This window comes from Scyliorhinus torazame, chromosome 18, assembly GCF_047496885.1.
Source record: "Scyliorhinus torazame isolate Kashiwa2021f chromosome 18, sScyTor2.1, whole genome shotgun sequence".
NCBI classification, from domain to species: domain Eukaryota; kingdom Metazoa; phylum Chordata; class Chondrichthyes; order Carcharhiniformes; family Scyliorhinidae; genus Scyliorhinus; species Scyliorhinus torazame.
Genome location: NC_092724.1, coordinates 25,666,618 through 25,689,389, shown reverse-complemented (window position 1 = coordinate 25,689,389; position 22,772 = coordinate 25,666,618).

Genomic DNA, 22,772 nt, shown 5'->3' with positions numbered 1-22,772 from the left:
AAACGGGTATGTCCATGTGGCTGAGCTTACGTGAGTCCCATTGCACTGCCCACACATGAGCTGTCTTCCTGTGGTTATTTTCATGCATTTTAGTTCATTGCAGGTGCAAGTAAACTGTCCTTTATTAACCCGACAATGCTGGTGGATGCACTGCGTCTGTATGCAGGAATTATTTGTGGGGACCAGGGCATAGGCACATCTCCATCCCTGTCCTGTGAAACAAAGTGAATAGCTTGCTGTATCTTGACCAGCTTTCCCTCCCTCCTTTTGGAGCTCCCTGACCCAGAGTCGGTGGGATTTACAAGTTTCACACATCTCCCCTGTATCCCCTTTTTATACTTTCCGATTTCTCCCTTACAGGGTGCACCTGATGTATCAACTGTATATAAATTGCTCTGGATCCACCCAGGGGTGGCTACAAATAGGGATCCTACCGACTACGCCAATATGTTGTGGGAAAATCAACCACTTCGGGAGTCAGACTTGCTGTGTTCAATCAGTGCAGTTTATTGTTACACGAAGCTTCGGGAGAAAGCGTACGTACCCCGCGATACGGTAGCCAACCTTTCTCGTGGTTTGCTTGGCAGTCATTCATTTTATACTTTGGGTTCACAATGAGCCCAGATACAAAACAATTATCACCTTGTTATCTTTAAACATTTTATAGGATTTGTAAGCATTTTGCCATTTACACATGGTTATAGTTAAAGCGGTTTTACAGGTTACAGGTAGCAGCAGGAAAGCAGTATCGATTGTCCCTTTGTTTTAGGAAATGACCCAAGACATTCGTATTAGCATATCATTGTGTACACCTTGGCAGAAGTCAGCTTTATTCAAGTGGTGTCCCGCATTTATGTATTTCTTAATCTTCCTGTCTGGCTCCCTTTGTCCTGGATCTGTTCCTATCTGTCCCAATGGCACCCCTCTGGGCTCCAGACATCAGTTATGTCTGCTTTATTCTCTGTGTCTCCATCTTGTGTGTCAGGCAGCCATCATCTGTGCCAAGTGCCCTTCTGAACCATTTCCCACTTCAGGGTACGCCGTAGTACTGCGGGTTTGCATGGAGTAGCTGTACCCTCTCGGAAGGTAAGGAAGTACGTGTATCGGTCGGTGGAGGGGAGGGGCCCTTTGAAATCCACGCTGAGGCATTCAAAGGGGCGGGAGGCCTTCACTAGATGTGCGCGGTCTGGTTGGTAGAAGTGCGGTTTGCATCCGTGCAGACCTGGCAGTCTCTGGTGATAGCCCTGACCTCCTCAATGGAGTAGGGCAGATTGTGGGCCTTTATGAAGTGAAGGAATCGGGTGACCCCTGGGTGACAGAGAGCGTTGTGTAGGTCCGGAGTTGGTCCACTTGTGCGCTGGCACATGTACCTTGGGATAGGGCATCGGGGGGATCGTTGAGCTTACCGGGGCGAGACAAAAGCTCAATCCTCCACCTCAAGATTTTATAATTTTTGATCTTGCCCCGCTGTGTGTTATTGAACATGAAGGCTACCGACCGTTGGTCAGTGAGATCTCGTATGTGATATATACAACAGTGGTGACTACCACACCTCTTAAATGTCACTATCGTACCTGCTTCCACCACCTTCTCCGGCAGCGAGTTCCAGGCACCCACTACCCTCTGTGTAAAAAACTTGCCTCGTACCTTGCTCCGCACTGGGTTGACCTGCAGGTTAGTAAAGACAGTAACCAGCGCCCACACTGGAGGTTGGATGTGGGAATTTTGACGGATGAAGGGGTGCGAGCGGCTGAGGAAATGTATTCAGAACTACCTGCAGGTCAACGACACGGGGGAAATTTCAGCAGCGGTGGTGTGGGAAGCACTGAAGGCGGTGGTCAGAGGGGAGCTGATCTCGATCCGGGCCCATAGGGAGAAGGTGGACAGGGCAGAGACGGACCGACTGGTAAAGGAGTTACTATAGGTTGATAGGAGGTATGCAGAGACCCCAGAGGCAGGACTTTCAGGGAATGACGGAGTCTACAGGCGGAGTTCGGCTTGTTAACCACAGGGAGGGCGGTGGAGCAGCTGAGAAAGGCGAGGGGGGAGGTCTATGAGTATGGAGAGAAGGCCAGCAGAATGCTTGCACAGCAGCTTAGAAAGAGGGAGGCAGCCAGGGAGATAGGGAAAGCAAATGGCGGAGATGGGAACCTGGTTGGAGATTCAGCAGGGGTGAATAAGGCGTTTAGGGATTTCTACAGTAGGCTGTATAGGTCAGAATCCCCTACGGGGCCGGAGGGGATGAGGCACTTCTTGGAGGGGCTGAATTTCCCAAAGGTGGACGGGGAGCTGGTAGAAGGGCTGGGGGCCCTAATCGGGCTGGAGGAGATAGTGGAGGGTTTGAAGGCCATGCAGGCGGGTAAAGCCCTGGGGCTGGACGGGGACCCAGTGGAGTTTTATAAAATGTTCTCTGGGATATTGGGGCCGGTGTTGATGAGGATGTTCAATGAGGCAAGGGAAAGAGGGGTGCTGCCCCCTACGATGTCACAGGCCACAATTTCGCTGATTCTGAAGCGGGCCAAGAACCCGGAGCTGTGTGGGTCCAACAGGCCGATATCCCTGTTGAAGGTGGACGCCAAATTGCTGGCCAAAATTTTGTCCTCCAGGATTGAAGATTGTGTTCGGGACGTTATTGGGGAGGACCAGACGGGGTTTGTTAAGGGCAGGCAGTTGGCGGCCAATGTAAGAAGGTTGTTAAATGTGATCATGATGCCCCCGGAAGGTAGGGAGGTGGAGGTAGTGATCGCAATGGATGCAGAAAAGGCTTTTGATCGGGTAGAATGGGATTATCTGTGGGAGGTACTGGGACGGTTCAGATTTGGGCGGGGCTTTATTGACTGGGTCAGGTTACTGTATCAGGCTCCTGTGGCAAGTGTACAGACGAATAGGACAACATTGGACTATTTTAGACTGCACCGGGGGACGAGACAGGGATGCCCCCTCTCCCCACTGTTGTTCGTGCTAGCTATAGAGCTGTTGGCAATTGCTCTGAGAGCCTCAAGGGGCTGGAAGGGGCTGGTCCGGGAGGTGTGTGGAGCACAGCGTCTCGCTATATGCAGACGACCTGCTTCTGTATGTATCGGACCCATTAGAGGGGATGGAAGAAATCATGAGGATTCTAGGGGAATTTGGCCGGTTTTCGGGGTATAAGCTATGGGGAAGGTACAAGCTATAAGCTAAATAGGGGAAAAGTGAGATGGTTGCGGTCCAGGCGAGGGGACAGGAGAGGCGATTGGGGCAGCTGCCGTTTAGATTAGTAGGGGGAAGCTATAGGTAACTCGGCATTCAAGTGGCGCAGGAATGGGACCGGCTGCATAAATTAAATCTGGCCCGACTAGTAGACCAAATGAAGGACGATTTTCGGAGATGGGAAGCGCTCCCGTTGTCATTAGCTGGGAGGGTGCAGACGGTGAAGATGACGGTCCTCCCGAGATTCCTATTCGTGTTTCAATGTCTCCCCATCTTTATTCCGCGGTCCTTTTTTAAACGGGTCAACAAAGTGATCACTGGCTATGTTTGGGCGGGCAAAACACCACAGGTAAGGAAGGTAAAGCTTGAGCGGAGTCGGGGAGAGGGCGGGCTGGCGCTGCCAAATTTTAGTAACTATTACTGGGCGGTGAATATAGCCATGATCAGGAAGTGGGTGGTGGGGGAGGGGTCGGCATGGGAGCGTATGGAGGCGGCTTCATGCAAGGGCACCAGTCTGGGGGCTTTGATAACGGCGCCTCTGCCCTTCCCGCCGGCACGGTACTCCACCAGCCCCGTGGTGGTGGCGGCCCCGAGAGTCTGGAGCCAATGGAGGAGACATGTGGGAGCAGAGGGAGCATCAGTCTGGTCCCCAATCTGTAATAATCACCGGTTTGCCCCGGGAAGTATGGATGGGGGGTTCCGGATATGGCAGAGAGCAGGGATTGAGAGGATGGGGACTATGTCTATAGAGGGGAGCTTTCCGAGTATGAGGGCACTGGAGGAGAAGTTTGGGTTGGCGAGGGGGAAACTAATTCAGGTTTCTGCAGGTGTGGGACTTCCTACGTAAACAGGTGTCAACCTTCTCGCTCCTACCGCTAAGGGGGATCCAGGACAGGGTAGTTTCCAGAGGGTGGGTGGGAGAAGGGAGCGTCTCTGACATTTGCAAGGAACTTATGGGGTCAGAGGAGACGCAGACCGAGGAGCTGAAGCGCAAGTGGGAGGAGGAGCTGGGAGGTGAGACAGAGGATGGTCTATGGGCAGACGCGTTGAGTAGAGTCAACACGTCCGCAACATGTGCCAGGCTCAGCCTGATACAATTTAAGGTTGTTCACTGGGCTCACACGACAGTGGCCCGGATGAGCAGATTCTTTGGGGTGGAAGACAGGTGCGCAAAATGTGCGGGAGGACCAGCGAACCATGTCCACATGTTCTGGGCATGTCTGAAGCTTTGGCAGGGGTTTGCAGATGTCATGTCCACGGTGTTGAAAACAAGGGTGGCACTGAGTCTGGAGGTGGCGATTTTCGAGGTGTCGGAAGACCCGGGAATCCAGGGGGAGAAAGAAGCAGACGTTCTGGCCTTTGCTTCCCTGGTAGCCCGGAGACAGATACTATTAGCTTGGAGGGACTCAAAGCCCCCGAAGTCGGAGACCTGGCTATCGGACACGGCTAGCTTTCTCTGTCTGGAGAAAATCAAGTTCGCCTTGAGGGGGTCACTGTTAAGGTTCGCCCGGAGGTGGCAACCGTTCATCAACTTCTTCGCGGAAAATTAATCGTCAGCAGGGGGGCGGGGGGGTTGTTAGTTTAGCTTAGAGTAGGGGGTTAATAAAGGTGGGATCTGTAAGGGAGGGAGATGGCTTTTGCACTATGTTTATAGTTTCATGTTCATTGTTTATTGTGTTGTTATAATACCAAAAAATACCTCAATAAAATGTTTATTAAATAAAAACACTTGCCTCGTACATCTCCTCTAAACCTTGCGCCTCGCACCTTAAACCTAGGCCCCCTAGTAATTGACCCCTCTACCCTGGGAAAATGTCTCTGACTATCCACTCTGTCTATGCCCCTCATAATTTTGTCGACCTCTATCAGGTCGCCCCCTCAGCCTCCGTCGTTTCAGTGAGAACAAACCAAGTTTATTCAACGCCCCGCCAGCTGGCGCGGAAATGACATCTCCGGGCGGCGCATGCGCGGGAGCGTCAGCGGCCGCTGACGGCATTCCCGCGCATGCGCAATGGAGAGAGTCTCTTCTGCCTCCGCCATGGTGGAGACCGTGGCGAAGGCGGAAGGGAAAGAGTGCCCCCACGGCACAGGCCCGCCCGCGGATCGGTGGGCCGCGATCGCGGGCCAGGCCACCGTGGCGGCACCCCCCGGGGCCAGATCGCCCCGCGCCCCCCCCAGGACCCCGGAGCCTGCCCGCGCCGCCTTGTCCCGCCGGTAAGGTAGGTGGTTTAATCTACGCTGGTGGGACAGGCATTTTAGCGGCGGGACATCGGCCCATCTGGGCCGCAGAATCATGGGGGGGGGGGGCGCGCCAACCGGCGCGCCGCAATTCCCGCCCCCGCCGAATATCCGGTGGTGGAGAATTCGGCAACCGGCAGGGGCGGGATTCACGCCAGCCCCCGGCGGGGGGTCGGAGAATCTCGCCCCATAGCTCTGAGAACAGCCTTCTTGGATGAACCTGGCGTGCACGTAGCCATTTCAGCTCTGCAATTTCCCCTCTAAACCTTTTCTCTCTACCTCTTTCTCCCCTTCAAGACATTTTGTCATGCATCTGTCAGGAAACAGCAGTAAACAGTGTTCAAAGGACCTCAATCAGTTTGCATCCTTTTTGTTCCAAAATTTATTTTCCCAATTACGGCGCAATTTAGCGTGGCCAATCCACCTACCCTGCACTTCTTTGGGTTGTGGGGGCGAGACCCAGGCAGACACGGGAAGAATGTGCAAACGTCACACGGAAGAACGGTAGTTTAGATAATAATCAAGTGCGAGTAGCTTATGGAGGGGTAACAGATTATAGACTATTGGGATGGTCCCTGAGATATATGTATGTTAATGCATGGTCAAGGGGATTGATGGGGGCAGACAGCCGAATGCACAGAAGGTATAATCAAAGAACAACAAAGGTGTAATTGACCAGTCCCTGAGAAGGAAGTGAGGTAGTTACCATTTAGTAGTCTCAGAAAGTAGACAGGCCAGTTTCCAGCCACCAAGCCTGAAGGCCAAGTTTACAGCAAGCACGCTTCTAAGTGTTAGAGCCACGGCAGTGCAGAAAACCTTTGTAACAGCAGTTTTAAAATATCTTCACTGGACCAAGAAAAAGGACATTTCCTTGATTTTAGAATCTTTCCTGTGTCGTGGCACCTATAACTGGTGATTCAACTTGGATGTTATTTGGGGAGCAGGACAAGTCTTACAGAGTTCAGGTATCGTAGACATATAGATATAGAACATTACAGCGCAGTGCAGGCCCTTCGGCCCTCGATGTTGCGCCGACCTGTGAAACCACTCTAAAGCCCATCTACACTAATCCCTTATCGTCCATATGTCTATCCAATGACCATTTGAATGCCCTTAGTGTTGGCGAGTCCACTACTGTTGCAGGCAGGGCATTCCACGCCCTTACTACTCTCTGAGTAAAGAACCTACCTCTGACATCTGTCCTATATCTATCTCCCCTCAATTTAAAGCTTTGTCCCCTCGTGCTAGACATCACCATCCGAGGAAAAAGGCTCTCACTGTCCACCCTATCCAATCCTCTGATCATCTTGTATGCCTCAATTAAGTCACCTCTTAACCTTCTTCTCTCTAACGAAAACAGCCTCAAGTCCCTCAGCCTTTCCTCATAAGATCTTCCCTCCATACCAGGCAACATTCTGGTAAATCTCCTCTGCACCCTTTCCAATGCTTCCACATCCTTCCTATAATGCGGCGACCAGAATTGCACGCAATACTCCAAATGCGGCCGCACCAGAGTTTTGTACAGCTGCAACATGACCTCATGGCTCCGAAACTCAATCCCTCTACCAATAAAAGCTAATATACCGTACGCCTTCTTAACAACCCTCTCAACCTGGGTGGCAACTTTCAGGGATCTATGTACATGGACACCGAGATCTCTCTGCTCTTCCACACTACCAAGAATCTTACCATTAGCCCAGTACTCTGTCTTCCTGTTATTCCTTCCAAAATGAATCACCTCACACTTTTCTGCATTAAACTCCATTTGCCACCTCTCAGCCCAGCGTTGCAGCTTATCTATGTCCCTCTGTAACTTGTAACATCCTTCCGCACTGTCCACAACTCCACCGACTTTAGTGTCATCTGCAAATTTACTCACCCATCCTTCTACGCCCTCCTCAAGGTCATTTATAAAAATGACAAACAGCAGTGGCCCCAAAACAGATCCCTGTGGTACACCACTAGTAACTGGACTCCAGTCTGAACATTTCCCATCAACCACCACCCTTTGTCATCTTCCAGCTAGCCAATTTCTGATCCAAACTGCTAAATCACCCTGAATCCCATGCCTCTGTATTTTCTGCAGTAGCCTACCGTGGGGAACCTTATCAAACACTTTACTGAAATCCATATACACCACATCAACTGCTTTACCCTCAACCACCTGTTTGGTCACCTTCTCAAAGAACTCAATAAGGTTTGTGAGGCACGACCTACCCTTCACAAAACTGTGTTGACTATCTCTAATCAAATTATTCCTTTCCAGATGATTATACATCCTGTCTCTTATAAACCTTTCCAAGATTTTGCCCACAACAGAAGTAAGGCTCACTGGTGTATGTTACCGGGGTTGTCTCTACTCCCCTTCTTGAACAAGGGGACAACATTTGCTATCCTCCAGTCTTCTGGCACTATTCCTGTAGACAAAGATGACTTAAAGATCAAAGCCAAAGGCTCAGCATTCTCCTCCCTAGCTTCCCAGAGAATCCTAGGATAAATCCCATCCGGCCCAGGGGACTTATCTATTTTCACACTTTCTAGAATTGCTAAAACCTCCTCCTTATGAACCTCAAGCCCTTCTAGTCTAGTAGCCTGAATCTCCCTATTCTCCTCAACAACATTGTCTTTTTCCTGTGTGAATACTGACGAAAAATATTCATTTAGTACCTCTCCTATCTCCTCGGACTCCACGCACAACTTCCCACTACTGTCCTTGACTGGCCCTACTTTTACCCGAGTCATTCTTTTATTCCTGACATATCTATAGAAATCTCTCCTGGCTCTTCTTAGCTCTCTTTTTAGGTCCTTCCTAGCTAACTTGTAACTCTCGAGCGTCCGAACTGAACCTTCATGTCTCATCTTTACATAAGCCTCCTTCTTCCCCTTGACAAGTGTTTCGACTGCTTTAGTAAACCATGGTTCCCTCACTCGGCCACTTCCTCCCTGCCTGACAGATACATACTTATCAAGGACACGCAGTAGCTGTTCCTTGAACAAGGTCCCAGGTCCCGGGATTCGCATTACATTCATCCCCCACCATCTGGCCTGCGAAATCCTACCAACTGTCCTGGCTTGACACAATTCACACCTCTTTAACCTGGGGTTACCCCATCTCTGGATCTGTAAAAATTTAATCACCTGCTAATGCTCGCATTCCAAGCATTGTCTGGCAGCTTTGAATTTGTCTATATATTTGTTTCTGGAACAGACCTCTTCATTCACCTGAGGAAGGAGCAGCGCTCCGAAAGCTAGTGACATCGAAACAAACCTGTTGGACTTTAACCTGGTGTTGTAAGACTTCGTACTGTGCTCACCCCAGTCCAACGCCGGCATCTCCACATCATATCTACATACTGTGTCAGGAAACCCTCCTGCACACATTGGACAAAAACGGACCCATCTAAAGTAATCGAACTGCAGCGTTTCCAGTCAATATTTGGAAAGTTAAAGTCCCCCATAACAACTACCCTGTTGTTTTCGCTCCTATCCAGAATCATTTTTGCAATCCTTTCCTCTACATCTCTGGAACCTTTCGGAGGCCTATAGAAAACCCCCAACAGGGTGACCTCTGCTTTCCTGTTTCTAACCTCAGCCCATACTACCTCAGTAGACGAGTTCTCATCAAACGTCCTTTCTGCCACCGTAATACTGTCCTTGGCTAACAATGCCACCCCTCCCCCTCTTTTACCACCTTCCCTGAGCTTACTGAAATATCTAAACCCCGGCACCTGCAACAACCTTTCCTGTCCCTGCTCTATCCATGTCTCCGAAATGGCCACAACATCGAAGTCCCATGTACCAACCCATGCAGCAAGTTCACCCACCTTATTCCGGATGCTCCTGGCATTGAAGAAGACACACTTTAAACCACCTTCCTGCCTGCCGGTACACTCCTGCAACTTTGAAACCTTACTCATGACCTCACTACTCTCAACCTCCTGTATACTGGAGCTACAATTCAGGTTCCCAAGCACCTGCTGAACTAGTTTAAACCCTCCCGAAGAGCATTAGCAAATTCCCCCCTCCCCCAGGATATTGGTACCCCTCTGGTCCAGGTGTAGACCATCCCATTTGTAGAGGTCCCACCGACCCCTGAATGAGCCCCAATTATCCAGAAATCTGAAACCCTCCCTCCTGCACCATCCCTGTAGCCACGTATTCAACTCCTCTCTCTCCCTATTCCTCGTCTCGCTAGCACGTAGCACGGGTAACAACTCAGAGATAATAACTCTGTTTGTCCTAGATCTAAGTTTCTACCCTAGCTCCCTGAATTCCTGCCTTACATCCCTATCCCTTTTCCTATCTATGTCGTTTGTACCGATGTGGACCACGACTTGGGGCTGCTCCCCCTCCCCCTTAAGGATCCCGAAAACACGATCCGAGACAAAAAACACGATCCGAGACATCACGGACTCTGGCACCTGAGAGGCAACACACCAACCGCGAGTCTCTCTCGTTCCCACAGAATCTCCTATCTATCCCCCTAACTATTGAGTCTCCAATGACTAACGCTCTACTCCTCTCCCCCCTTCCCTTCCGAGCAACAGGGACAGACTCTGTGCCAGAGACCTGTACCCCATGGCTTACCCCTGGTAAGTTCCCCCCCCCCCCAACAGTATCCAAAGCGGTATACTTGTTACTAAGGGGAACGACCACAGGGGATCCCTGTACTGACTGCTTCCTCCCAGCCCCTCTCACCGTCACCCATCTATCTTTATTCTTTGGAGTAACTACATCCCTGAAGCTTCTATCAATGACCACCTCTGCCTCCCGAATGATCCGAAGTTCATCCAGCTCCAGCTCCAGTTCCCTTATGTGGTTTCTGAGGAGCTGGAGATGGGTGCACTTCCCACAGATGAAATCAGCAGGGACACTGACGGCGTCCCTCACCTCAAACATTCTGCAGGAGGAACATTGCACGACCTTCCCTGCCATCACCTCTGGATAAAAAAAAGGAAAAGAAAGAAAGAGCTTATCTGTTATTCACTCTAAAAGAAAATAAAAGAACTACTTACCAGTCACCATATTGTGTAACAAGGTGCACATTCTATATAAACTGTGGGCGAAATTCTCCGTTATCGGCGGAAAGTCCGCCGATCGGCGCAAAAAACGGCGCAAATCCCACTTGCGTCACGTCATAAAAATGGGCCGATAGTCTCCGGCCCGAAATGGGCTAGCAGCGACGTAACGGGATCCGCGCTTGCGCAGTGGTTCACGCCGTGCAGCGTCATACGCGCTGCACGGCGTGACGGCTCATAAGGCCGCGCAGCTCCCCCCCACCCGACCGGAACACCCGACCGCAACACCCGACTGGATGGCTGGCCGTCGCTCAACCCCGAGGTTCGAGTCACGCGATGTGGAGGCGCTCCTGGACGCGGTGGAGCAGAGGAGGGACGCCCTGTATCCCGGGCACGGCCGCAGAGTTGCCCCACGCCACAGCCGGCGTCTGTGGAGGGAAGTGGCAGAGGCCGCCACCGCTGTGGCCCTGACACCACGGACAGGCGCCCAGTGCCACAAGAAGGTGAACGACCTCGTCAGAGCAGGCAGGGTGAGCCTCCCCCATATCCCCCCTCCCCCATATCCCCCCTCCCCCATATCCCCCCTCCCTCATATCCCCCCCTCCCCATATCCCCCCTCCCCCATATCCCCCCTCCCCATATCCCCCCTCCCCCATATCCCCCCTCCCCATATCCCCCTCCCCCATATCCCCCCTCCCCCATATCCCCCCCTCCCCCATATCCCCCATATCCCCCCTCCCCCATATCCCCCATATCCCCCTCCCCCATATTCCCCCTCCCCATATCCCCCATATCCCCCCTCCCCCATATCCCCTCTCCCCATATCCCCCCTCCCCATATCCCCCATATCCCCCCTCCCCCATATCCCCCATATCCCCCCTCCCCCATATCCCCCATATCCCCCATATCCCCCCTCCCCATATCCCCCCCTCCCCATATCCCCCCTCCCCCATATCCCCCCTCCCCATATCCCCCTCCCCCATATCCCCCCTCCCCATATCCCCCCTCCCCCATATCCGCCCTCCCCATATCCCCCATATCCCCCCTCCCCATATCCCCCCTCCCCATATCCCCCTCCCCCATATCCCCCATATCCCCTATATCCCCCTCCCCCATATCCCCCATATCCCCCCACCCCATATCCCCCATATCCCCCCTCCCCCATATCCCCCATATACCCCCTCCCCATATCCCCCATACCCCCCTCCCCCATATCCCCCCTCCCCCATATCCCCCCTCCCCCATATCCCCCCTCCCCCATATCCCCCCTCCCCATATCCCCCCTCCCCCATATCCCCCCTCCCCCATATCCCCCCTCCCCATATCCCCCATATCCCCCCTCCCCATATCCCCCCTCCCCATATCCCCCCTCCCCCATATCCCCCATATCCCCCTCCCCCATATCCCCCATATCCCCCCTCCCCATATCCCCCATATCCCCCCTCCCCCATATCCCCCATATACCCCCTCCCCATATCCCCCATACCCCCCTCCCCCATATCCCCCATATCCCCCCTCCCCCATATCCCCCCTCCCCCATATCCCCCCTCCCCCATATCCCCCCTCCCCCATATCCCCAAGTGAATCCAGCCCTAACCTTAACCTCTGCAATGCATGCGCAACCGATGGCGTGCATTCATATACCTGCCTAACACTGTTGCCTTTTACCCCTGCCACCACCCCCCCCCCCCCACAGGAGAAGCGCGCACACAACAATAGGGAGCATGTGAGGACTGGAGGAGGGTCCGCTGATGAGAGGCCACTGACCGTACACGAGGAAAGGGCCCTGGAACTGGCTGGCGGACCTGAGGACCGGGAGGTTGCTGATGCAGAGGTCGGGGGCCCACGAGCAAGTGAGCCACCAACAGCCCGTCCCCATATCCCCCCTCCCCTATATCCCCCTCCCCCGTATCACCTGATCACTGCCTGATGTCTAACCATGCATGCTTCATTGTGTATCGCAGGACCAAACGTCCAGGCACCCATCTCCGCAGATGCACACCGCCCGCAGGATGCCCCTCGGAGACCACAGGAGACGGAGAGACCCGCACCCTCCAGCATGCGACGCCCGCAGGATGCCCCTCGGAGACCACGGGAGACGGAGAGACCCGGACCCTCCAGCATGCGACGCCCGCAGGATGCCCCTCGGAGACCACGGGAGACGGAGAGACCCGCACCCTCCAGCATGCGACGCCCGCAGGATGCCCCTCGGAGACCACGGGAGACGGAGAGACCTGGAGCAACAGGGAGACGACACCCCCGTCACGTGCGGGAGCGACCACCCAGCGATGAGGGGGGCAGCCACAGGCCCCCGTCACATCCGAGCCAGGACACCACTACCCAGGACACCACTATCCAGGACACCCCTACCCGGGACACCACTACCCAGGACACCCCTACCCGGGACAGCACTACCCGGGACAGCACTACCCAGGACACCCCTACCCGGGACAGCACTACCCGGGACAGCACTACCCAGGACACCCCTACCCGGGAAGACGAAATACCGGACAGTGACTCAGAGTGGATGGGTGGAGACGAACCCCCACCCCAAAGTGCCATGGAGTCAGAGTGGGACGAAGAGCACGACACAACGCCACTGCTGTCACCAACACCCTCCACCATCGCAGAAACACTCACCACGTTTGGGCACTTTAGTGATGAGGCGTCTGGTACACTCACTGGTGCGCACAACACAGCCGTCCCGGTACAGCAGGTGGAGGTAGGAGCAGCAGAGGGACCGGGCGGTCGGAGGGCAGCCCAGGTCAAGCGAACATCTGCCGCCCAGATGGATCCCGGGTTCCTGCAGTTACCACACCCACACATAGATCCAAATCAACCACCGACATGGAGACGAGCGAATAGGGTGACGGGTGGCTTGCGGCGGCTGCGGTCGCAGGTGGAGGAGTCCACCCGCGTCCAGGAGCTGGGAGTGGTCCCGGTCATGCGTGCCACCCAGGCTGACACCGCACGGGTGGCGTCCGCGGTGGAGGCAATGGGTGCGACGGTGTCAGACATGGGGAACGGTTTGCGAGGCCTGGGGCCTTCCGTGCAGGCACCCATCCCCGCAGATGCACACCGCCCGCAGGATGCCCCTCGGAGACCACAGGAGACGGAGAGACCCGCACCCTGACCCACCCGCAACTGTGGCCCAGGAAATGGCTGCCCTCTCACAGGAGGCCATGAGCCAGTGCCAGCGCCAGATGGCACAGGCGCTCAACGCCATAGCCCAGTCTCAGCAGGCCATGGCCCAGTCTCAGCAGGCCATAGCTCAGTCTCTGCAGGCCATGGCCCAGTCTCTGCAGGCCATGGCCCAGTCTCAGCAGGCCATCGCTGAGGGCATCGGCGCCAGTGGCCATGTGCGAGCCGGCGTCGCACTGTCACAGACAGGGTTTGACAACACCCTGGGCTCCATGGCTGCAAACCTGCAGACCCCTGTCGATACCAGCACGGGCCTCCAGGACTGGCAGCGCCAGATGTCGGGGGGGCGTCGGATGGCCAGTCCGTTCGCATCCCCCACTCATGTAGAGGCCTGGGGGCCATCGGGCACCCCGAGGGAGGAGGAGGTGGTGTGGTCCGTCCCAGCTCCCTCTGTAGGGGAGGTCCCGGTACACCGCGACACCTCGGACTCCCCCCCTTCCGTCCCAGGTGCATCGGGTGGGCAACGGGCAGGACAGGCTGGCAGCTCGCCATCCCAGTCGCCCGGGCCGCAGCCTGGCCCATCTAGGCCAGGCCGCCCCAGGAAACGGCCGCCAAAGGGATCCAGTGTCAGAGGGCAGGAATCACAGGAGTCCACCTCCAGTTCTGCTGTACCGTCTGGGGAACCACGTAGACGTAGTCAAAGGGCCCGTAAGGCCAAACAATTAGACACTGAGTAAGTTGGCACGGGTGCAGGGCACAGATGAGTTTTAGGGGCTAGGGCACGTGCATGAACTCCTTTGGTTATTAAAGTCAATGTTACACCTACCGAAGCTGCCTTTGTGCTCTGTCCAAAGTGTGCGGGCGTGTCATGTACGTTGAGCGCAAGTGTGTGTGTGAGGGGTGGTCTTACTTCAGCCCCAGGTGAGTCTGCCCCCTTCCCCCTGGGCCGCCATCAACATCCCCCGGGCAGAGGACGGGACCGTGCGCTGCAGTGTCACAGCCGCATGCAGTGATGGTCCGGGTGGATGGTGGTACTGTGGCCATGGGTCAGACATAGTCCAACGATGTAGAGCCAAGAGCTCATCGCAGGGCGGGTTGTCATCATCCTCCATGGCCTGCGATAGACACGCGTCCACCCGCAACTGGGTGAGCCCGGCCCGTTGTGCCGCCGGTGGATCGGCAATTGGGGGGGGGGGGGGGGTGTGCATGCGGGTGGGGTGGGTGGGGTTGGGGAGGGGGGTGAGATGCTGGGTGGGTGGATGGGTGTGGGGTGTGGGTGGTCGGCTGTTGCCATGGTGTGCAGTCTGTGGCCATACTACCCGATTCCCACGCCCATCTAGTCAGTGAAGCGGGCGGCTATCAGTCTGTCCCGTGCCCGCTGGGCCAGCCGGTAACGGTGGACAGCCACCCGCCTGTGTCTACCCCGTCTGCCCTGACCATTGCCCCCATCCCCCTCATCTGGGGAGGACTGTGCCTCTTCCTGCTGCTCCTCCACTCCGCCCTCCTCTGCCTGCGGCACATCGCCCCTCTGCTGGGCTATGTTGTGCAGGACGCAGCACACCACAATGATGCGGCCGACCCTATCTGACCGATACTGGAGGGCGCCCCCAGAGAGGTCCAGGCACCTGAAACGCATCTTCAGCACGCCAAAGCACCTCTCGATCACTCCCCTTGTCTCTACATGGGCATCATTGTAGCGGTTCTCCACCTCATTGCGTGGCCTCCGTATAGGTGTCATCAGCCACGATCGCAATGGGTAGCCCCTGTCGCCCAGCAACCAGACCCTCAGCCGGGGATGGCGTCCCTCGTACATGCCGGGGATGGATGACCGCGACAACACGAATGAGTCGTGTACACTGCCTGGGTGACGGGCGCAGACGTGCAGGATCATCATGCGGTGGTCGCAGACCACCTGTACGTTCATCGAATAGGTCCCCTTCCTATTAGTGAACACGGCCCTGTTATCTGCAGGTGGCCGCACGGCGACGTGCATCCCATCGATCGCGCCCTGGACCATGGGGAACCCGGCAACGGCAGAGAAGCCCACGGCCCGGGCATCTTGGCTGGCCCGGTCCACGGGGAAGCGGATGTAGCGGTGCGCCATGGCATAAAGGGCATCTGTCACTGCCCGGATGCACCGGTGCACCGATGTCTGCGATATGCCGGACAGGTCCCCACTCGGTGCCTGGAATGACCCCGTTGCATAAAAGTTCAGGGCCACCGTAACCTTGACGGACACGGGGAGAGGGTGTCCCCCGCCAGTGCCACGCGGTGACAGGTGTGCCAGCAGGTGGCAGATGTGTGCCACGGTTTCCCGGCTCATCCGGAGTCTCCTCCTGCATTCCCGGTCCGTGAGGTCCTGGTATGACTGCCGGGGCCGGTACACACGGGGCGCCCTCGGGTGCCTCCGTTGCCGTGGGGCCGCGACGTCCTCCTCCCCCTCCTCGTCCTGTCGGTCAGGTGTCCCTCCAGCCTGGGCGGATGCCACCTGCCCCTCTACGGCAGCCTGCGCCGCCTCTCTGGCACGCTCCTCCTCCTCCTCCTCCTCCTCCTACTCATCCAGGGTAACATAGACATGAGCGGCTGCCACCACGGCGGCCAACATCGCTGGATGGTCTGAAAACATGACGGCCTGGTGGGGGGGAGGGGAACGACGACATGTCATCATTGCCCATATCCCCTCCTCCCCCCAGCCAGGTGGCATGGACCGCATGGGTCCAACTGTTGGAGGCTGGCACCTGGCCAGGTGGACCAACTCATTTGCCCTCCCATCACCCTCCTCGGCACGGACCCCCTCCCCAACCTCCACCCCAGCACGGACCCCCCCAACCTCCACCCCAGCACGGACCCCCCCCAACCCCCAACCTCCACCCCAGGACGGACCCCCCCCCAACCCCCAACCTCCACCCCAGCACGGACCCCCTCCCCAACCTCCACCCCAGCACGGACCCCCCCCCCAACCTCCACCCCGGCACGGACCCCCAACCCCCAACCTCCACCCCAGCACGGACCCCTCCCAACCTCCACCCCGGCACGGACCCCCTCCCCAACCTCCACCCCAGCACGGACCCCCCCCCCCAACCTCCACCCCTGCACGGACCCCCTCCCCAACCTCCACCCCAGCACGGACCCCCCCCCAACCCCCAACCTTCACCCCAGCACGGACCCCCCCAACCCCCAACCTCCACCCCGGCACGGACCCCCTCCCCAACCTCCAACCTCCAGCCCGGCACGGACCCCCTCCCGGCACTCCCCCGGAGCCCAGCCTACTCTAACCACCCCCCCCCCCCCCCACCCCCCCCCCCCCCCCCCCCGCTGCACACACACACACACAAGCCGAGACACACCTCTCCTCACGCAATCAGTCTGCGGCCACGCCATTTCCTGCCCAGAGCCAACCCCCCAGGCCGTCACTCACCTCCTCGCTGGTCGGCGTGAGCCTGGAGCACCGGGTCACGCCGATGAAAAGGAGGTTTGATTCACGTCGACGTGAACGGTCATCACGTCGACGGGACTTCGGCCCATCCGGAAGGGAGAATATCGGCAGGCCGAAAATCGGCTGCCTTGCGCAGACCCGTGACATTCTCCGCGGCAGCGGCGCCATTAACGCCCCGCCGACTTCTCTCCCTTCGGAGACTTCGGCGGGGGCGGGGGCGGGATTCACGGCGGCCAACGGCCATTCTCCGACCCGGCGGGGGGTCGGAGAATGACGCCCTGTGTCTGTTTCGTAATTAATACATTTTAATTGTGTGATAGCAGAGTATTCCTGTTGTGTGTGTATTATTTGTCTTTTCTTTACTTTAATAAATAGTCTTTAATAATTGTTACATGATGACTGTGCTGTTTATTCTCACTGGGGCTTCACTTGTCTCCATACACCAAAACAAAATCAAAACTATACACCCCCTTGAACTGGCGCTCCAATTTGGGAAATTTTCGCAAGTAACAGCAATGTGTTTCGTGACAATTCCTTAAAACCGACCTCGTTGACCAAGCTTTTAACCATCTTTCCCAACATCTCCTATCAAATTTGGCAACACGGTGTGCTGAGATGTTAGAGAAATGCTGGTTGTTGTTATTTTAATATAATACTGTTTGGATTCCAGCCACACTTGTTACATTAGTCAACACAACCAAATTGATCCTTCCCGTAAGGGAATAATTTTGCCTAAATAAATGTTGGAAAGCTTGCTTGAAACCGCAGGCAAGTTCTAATTCCTTGGCACTATTTCTACCCGAGAATAACTCAGGTGATCAGCACCAACTAGTCTCTGATGTTTACACAGATTAGAAATGCAGCTGGTGTTAAAGAGACAAGTTCAGCCTGGCCCAGTGAAAGAGACCAAGGGCAGAATCTTTTCATTTAACTTAGAAAACCAAATTCTTTTTTTTCCAATTAAGGGGCAATTTAGCGTGGCCAATCCACCTACGCTGCACATCTTTGGGTTGTGGGGGTGAGACCCATGCAGACACGGGGAGAATTTGCAAACTCCACATGGACCTGGGGCCAGGATCGAACCCGGGTTCTCGGCGCAGTGAGGCAGTTGTGCTAACCACTGTACCACCCATGGATGGAACCTTACCATATTTTTTCAAAGTGTCGGTTCCGGTGGGAAAACCAGAGAGAACCCATCCGGTGCTGGCGGAAAATCGCACGGAGTATTGGGCCTCTTTTAAAAAACAATGTTTGCACCCACGTGAATCACGCCGGACTTGTGGCGGGCTGCCACTGATTTACTCGCCCCCGGAGAACCTAACCTCTGCAATCAGTGGGGCGCTCCATATAAACGCCATCCAGTGCTTGTTCCGGATCCAGCCGGAGGTATGGCTGCCAGGATGCCAACGCCACATTTCTCAGAGGTAGCCTTGACCAAACTTTTCTGGATGGTGTGCAGCATAGATGAGGTGTAATAGTCACTGACGTCTACAGCACAAAAAAGACCCTATGGCCCATTGTGTGTGCGCTGGTCAGAAACAACCACCAAACTATTCGAATTCCATTTTACAAGACTTGATCTATAGCCTTGTATGCCCTGACATCGTAAGTGCACATCTAAATCCTTCTAAAACGTTATGAGGGTCTCTGCCCCCACCACCCTTTCAGGCAGTGGGTTCTAGACTCTCACCACACTCTATTTCCCTGAACTGGGGCGACATTCTCCGACCCCCCGCCGGCTTCACTGCAACACTGACTGCGAGGACACTGTTCCCACACTGCTTCACTATGACGCTGACTGCGAGGACACTGTTCCCAGACTGCTTCACTATGACGCTGACTGTGAGGACACTGTTCACAGACTGCTTCACGACAACGCTGACTGCGAGGACACTGTTCCCAGACTGCTTCACGATGGCGCTGACTGCGAGGACACTGTTCCCAGACTGCTTCACTATGGTGCTGACTGCGAGGGCACTGTTCCCAGACTGCTTCACTATGGTGCTGACTGCGAGGACACTGTTCCCAGACTGCTTCACTGCAACGCTGACTGCGAGGACACTGTTCCCAGACTGCTGCACTGCAACACTGACTGCGAGGACACTATTCCCAGACTGCTTCACTGCAACGCTGACTGCGAGGACACTGCTCCCACACGGCTTCACTGCAACACTGATTGTGAGGACAATGTTCCCAGACTGCTTCTCTGCAGCACTGACTGCGAGGACACCATTCCCACACTGCTTCTCTGCAGCACTGACTGCGAGGACACCATTCCCAGACTGCTTCACTGCAACGTGACTGCGAGGACACCATTCCCACACTGCTTCACTGCAACGCTGACTGCGAGGACACCGTTCCCAGACTGCTTCACTATGACGCTGACTGCGAGGGCTCTGTTCCAAGACTGCTTCACTGCAATGCTAACTGCAAGGAAACTGTTCCCAGACTGCTTCACTGCAATGCTGACTGTGAGGACTCTGTTCCCAGACTGCTTCACTGCAATGCTGGCTGCGAGGACACTGTTCCCAGACTGCTTCACTGCAACGCTGACTGCGAGGACACCATTCCCAGACTGCTTCACTACAATGCTGGCTGCGAGGACTCTGTTACCAGACTGCTTCACTATGATGCTGACTGTGAGGACTCTGTTCACAGACTGCTTCACTGCAACGCTGACTGCGAGGACACTGTTCCCAGACTGCTTCACTGCAATGCTGACTGTGAGGACTCTGTTCCCAGACTGCTTCACTGCAATGCTGGCTGCGAGGACTCTGTTCCCAGACTGCTTCACTATGATGCTGGCTGCGAGGACACTGTTCCCAGACTGCTTCACTGCATCGCTGACTGCGAGGACACCATTCCCACACTGCTTCACTGCAACGCTGACTGCGAGGACACCATTCCCAGACTGCTTCACTACAATGCTGGCTGCGAGGACTCTGTTCCCAGACTGCTTCACTGCAATGCTGACTGCGAGGACACTGTTCACAGACTGCTTCACTGCAATGCTGACTGCGAGGACACTGTTCCCAGACTGCTTCACTGCAATGCTGACTGTGAGGACTCTGTTCCCAGACTGCTTCACTGCAATGCTGACTGTGAGGACTCTGTTCCCAGACTGCTTCACTACAATGCTGGCTGCGAGGACACTGTTCCCAGACTGCTTCACTATGACGCTGACTGCGAGGACTCTGTTCCCATACCGCTTCACTATGACGCTGACTGCGAGGACTCTGTTCACAGACTGCTTCACTGCAATGCTGACTGCGAGGACTCTGTTCCCAGACTGCTTCACTACAATGCTGGCTGCGAGGACTCTGTTCACAGACTGCTTCACTGCAATGCTGACTGCGAGGACACTGTTCCCAGACTGCTTCACTGCAATGCTGACTGTGAGGACTCTGTTCCCAGACTGCTTCACTACAATGCTGGCTGCGAGGACTCTGTTCCCAGACTGCTTCACTATGATGCTGGCTGCGAGGACACTGTTCCCAGACTGCTTCACTGCATCGCTGACTGCGAGGACACCATTCCCACACTGCTTCACTGCAACGCTGACTGCGAGGACACCATTCCCAGACTGCTTCACTACAATGCTGGCTGCGAGGACTCTGTTCCCAGACTGCTTCACTATGATGCTGACTGCGAGGACATTGTTCCCAGACCGCTTCACTGCAACGCTGACTGCAAGGACTCTGTTCTCAGACTGCTTCACTACAACGCTGACTGCGAGGACACTGTTCCCAGACTGCTTCACTGAAACGCTGACTGCGAGGACTCTGTTCCCATACCGCTTCACTATGACGCTGACTGCGAGGACTCTGTTCACAGACTGCTTCACTATGACGCTGACTGCGAGGACACTGTTCCCAGACTGCTTCACTACAACGCTGACTGCGAGGACACTGTTCCCAGACTGCTTCACTGAAACGCTGACTGCGAGGACTCTGTTCCCAGACTGCTTCACTACAACGCTGACTGCGAGGACACTGTTCCCAGACAGCTTCACTGCAACGCTGACTGCGAGGACTCTGTTCCCATACCGCTTCACTATGACGCTGACTGCGAGGACTCTGTTCACAGACTGCTTCACTGCAACACTGACTGCGAGGACTCTGGTCCCAGACTGCTTCACTATGACGCTGACTGCGAGGACACTGTTCCCATACTGCTTCACTGCAATGCTGACTGCGAGGACACTGTTCCCAGACTGCTTCACTGCAACGCTGACTGCAAGGACTCTGTTCCCATACCGCTTCACTGCAATGCTGACTGCGAGGACACTGTTCCCAGACTGCTTCACTGCAACGCTGACTGCGAGGACTCTGTTCCCATACCGCTTCACTATGACGCTGACTGCGAGGACACTGTTCCCACACCACTTCACTGCAACGCTGACTGCAAGGACACTGTTCCCACATTGCTTCACTGCAATGCTGACTGTGAGGACATAATTCCCAGGCTGCTTCACTGCAACGCTGACTGCGAGGACACTGTTCCCAGACCGCTTCACTGCAATGCTGACTGTGAGGACATCATTCCCATACTGCTGCACTGCAACGCTGACTGCGAGGACACTGTTCCCAGACCGCTTCTGACTGCGAGGACTCTGTTCCCAGACTGCTTCACTATGGCGCTGACTGCGAGGACACAGTTCCCACACTGTTTCACTGCAACACTGATTGTGAGGACAATGTTCCCAGACTTCTTCTCTGCAGCACTGACTGCAAGGACAACATTCCCACACTGCTTCACTGCATCGCTGACTGCGAGGACACCATTCCCACACTACTTCACTGCAACGCTGACTGCGAGGACACCATTCCCACACTGCTTCACTGCAACGCTGACTGCGAGGACACCGTTCCCAGACTGCTTCACTATGACGCTGACTGCGAGGGCTCTGTTACCAGACTGCTTCACTGCAACGCTAACTGCAAGGACACTGTTCCCAGACTGCTTCACTGCAATGCTGACTGCGAGGACACCATTCCCAGACTGCTTCACTATGACGCTGACTGCGAGGACTCTGTTCCCATACCGCTTCACTATGATGCTGACTGCGAGGACTCTGCTCACAGACTGCTTCACTGCAACGCTGACTGCGAGGACACTGTTCCCAGACCGCTTCACTGCAATGCTGACTGTGAGGACATCATTCCCAGACTGCTGCACTGCAGCGCTGACTGCGAGGACACTGTTCCCAGACCGCTTCTGACTGCGAGGACACTGTTCCCAGACTGCTTCACTATGGCGCTGACTGCGAGGACACAGTTCCCACACTGTTTCACTGCAACACTGATTGTGAGGACAATGTTCCCAGACTGCTTCTCTGCAGCACTGACTGCGAGGACACCATTCCCACACTGCTTCACTGCAACGCTGACTGCGAGGACACCATTCCCACACTGCTTCACTGCAACGCTGACTGCGAGGACACCATTCCCAGACTGCTTCACTACAATGCTGGCTGCGAGGACTCTGTTCCCAGACTGCTTCACTATGATGCTGACTGTGAGGACTCTGTTCACAGACTGCTTCACTGCAATGCTGACTGCGAGGACACTGTTCCCAGACTGCTTCACTGCAACGCTGCCTGCGAGGACACTGTTCCCAGACTGCTTCACTACAACGCTGACTGCGAGGACTCTGTTCCCAGACTGCTTCACTGCAATGCTGGCTGCGAGGACACTGTTCCCAGACTGCCTCACTATGACGCTGACTGCGAGGACTCTGTTCCCAGACTG